Genomic DNA, 2806 nt, shown 5'->3' with positions numbered 1-2806 from the left:
GCTGTCTGCAGGCGTGGGCATTCCTCACTGTCCCTGCCTTTCTTCTGTGCTGTGGGATTTCACGCTATTTTATCCTAGTGATTACATAAAACAATTTGTTGATGTATCTGAACATCTCTGAGGGAACATAACACCTTGTTTGACGCTGTATTACTCACACGAGAAGAATATCATATAATTTTCATTGAATACTTAATCAGCAGTTACTCCACATGATTTATGACTTCTACTTGCTGTTTAGCAAAACTGCAGACTTGAGAAATCCTACTTAATTTTTTGTATTTTATGTATGCAAATAGAACTAAAAAAAAAAAAAAGTCATTGTTTCCTGGCCATTTCCTGTTGGCTCTCGATTTTCATCTATAATTAGCATAATCTAACATAAATGTCAGCTAAAAAATAATTCCTCTGGATTAGGGTGCCCCTCCATACTCAGTTGATGTCAGGACCCAGTTTGGCTCAGTCATTTTGTTTACAGTATTCTGTGTGTTGCCATTTGCTTACTTGGTAAGTGTTTGTATGATCCTTGTCTATATTGCTAATGCTTTCTCAAAAATGTCTGTTTCTAAAGCTCAGAGCTTTCTGCATGCTTCAAATAAGTAAGTCAATTTATAAACTACCGATTTTTTTTTTTGCTTTAATTTAACAGTGAAACAATAGGACAAAATGTTTATCTAGTTTGGGGGTGAGGAGGAGGGATTTTGGACTGCCTGTGGTTAGTTACTACAGTGTTATTTGTCTCCTCTATTGTATCAGATAAAATGTGTTGCAGTAGTCTCGAGTTGTATCTATTATTAATCACTGAAGATGTCATGTGAAAGTAAGTAGTTTATCATAACTCTGCAGCAGTTTGCAGGTAAATTTTACTTAGCCCGCTTGTCGATGCTGTTAAGAATACCATTCTGTGAAGTCTAGAAATGTTTGTGTGGCATGTACCAGAAATACAGAAGTAAAATTTGGTATATATAACATTACTATTACTGTTGATACATTCCCTGTCATAATATTCACTTAGGGGTGCACATGTAAGCCGAAAAACATTATTTTTGACTTATAAACTCTGCAAGTTCCACCCAGGTGATGTTTGCATTGTTTTGCATTGTCAGGAGACTTTGCAGTAGGTTGTACATCATGATGGACTTTCAGGTGACATGGGTAGCATCAACTATCGGTTTGGCCAAACCACTTTATGCTGGGTTACTTACTGGGTTACTCCTCTCAGGCTATAACGTGTGTGTTCTAGATATGTATTTGTGTTTGTTTATGTCTTTTTGAAGTAGCTCAGCTTTTTTCCGTGAACCAGATTGAGGGGAGAATGTGCTGGTTCGGATGTATTGAATTTTTATGATCTTCCCTTTGTAGTGTTCTAGTTTCTCTGTGCTTTTTGAAAAAGTACTTGAAATTTGGCACCAAACTGGTCTTTGGCCGTTCCTATAAAACCTCACTCAAGTTTGTCTAATTTGCAAGTCATTGGCAAACACAGAATTTGGTCATTTTCAGTACGAGTTTGTTATACTTCAGATATAGTCCCTAACTGAATTCTTAGGAGAGGCTGTCCAACCTGGGCACATTGTACTGTTGAGAGGAGAACAGTGATTTCTCCTCTGTGAACACCTTGAATGAAAGCAAGAAAGTGTGTCCCTAGTTTTGCCGCTAGCAGGCCAGGCAGCCTCAGTGAGGAAGCCACTTTGTTTAGATCCAGAGAGTGTGACAGATGACAGCAGGGATCTTGAGCACAACTGCCCCTCTTTCAGGGTGGTAAGGATTTCAAAGCTCTTGGACTATACAGCTGGATAGGTAATGGCCCAGCTCTTCTGTGGAAAGTTCAAGACCAGCAATAGCCTGGAAAATACGGCTTGTAGCTCTGTGATTCAGAGTACTGCATAGTGTGTGCACAAGGGAGGGCTGAATTAAGCTTAAAAAGGGAATTTAGCTATTGTTGATTGTTATAATTATTTCTGCTAGATAAAATTTGTTCCTTTCTGAAGAGGTTTTGTTATATAGCTGTATGTGCTAATTTGCTGTAGCTGAGTTTTGAAAATACATGATTCCTAAGCCAACTTCCAAGATGGTACCAAAGATGTTTTTCAACAGTCCAGAAATTAAATATCTTTTGAGAGTTTCATACACTTTAGCTCTGAAGATATAGTGGGCATCTGTAAAGATTGTTTTCAGATGAAATAGAGATAAATTTGATCTTTTTTAAACTTCATCCTTCTCTGATAAGTATGCACATGTACATCTGTGCATGTACTCACACACACACACACGCATACCCAATGAGAGATGCATACGGTAAGTTGATAAGAAGAGCTGTGCGTGCTGCAGAGGCTTTCAAACGACATAAAGGGTCAAAGCAGTCTGTTGGGCATAGCAAGTAGTCTGCTGATGGAAAGCTGCCACATCTCCATGTCTTCTAGCGTTTCCTTATGTAAGTGGTCAGCTCAGGACCAAAAATAGGCAGGGTTGACACAAAGTAGACTCTGTTAAAGGCATCCTGAATTTATGGCTCCCTGCATAGAATCATCTTATTAATTTGCATTGGAATTTCTATGCGATTTAAGTTGTATTCAATTTTCTTACATCCAGAGCCAGCAAAGGCAGCACAGTAAGCATTGCTTACCTCCACAAGGATGAATTTCTCCTCCTCCTTCCTCCCTCATCTTCCCTGTTCCAGTTTTGCTTTCCTAGTAAGAATTGCAACTAGAGTTACAGGTTTTTGTGCTTGGGCCATAAATATTTCTTTTCTGCTTGGACTACTGAATGGATTACATTTATGTACATCAAAGTTATGTAACTCGATTTG

The sequence above is a fragment of the Fulmarus glacialis genome, unplaced genomic scaffold, assembly GCF_000690835.1.
Source record: "Fulmarus glacialis isolate BGI_N327 unplaced genomic scaffold, ASM69083v1 scaffold17701, whole genome shotgun sequence".
NCBI lineage: Eukaryota > Metazoa > Chordata > Aves > Procellariiformes > Procellariidae > Fulmarus > Fulmarus glacialis.
The sequence above is the reverse complement of the archived record's forward strand: the minus strand, read 5'-3'. Positions refer to the sequence as shown.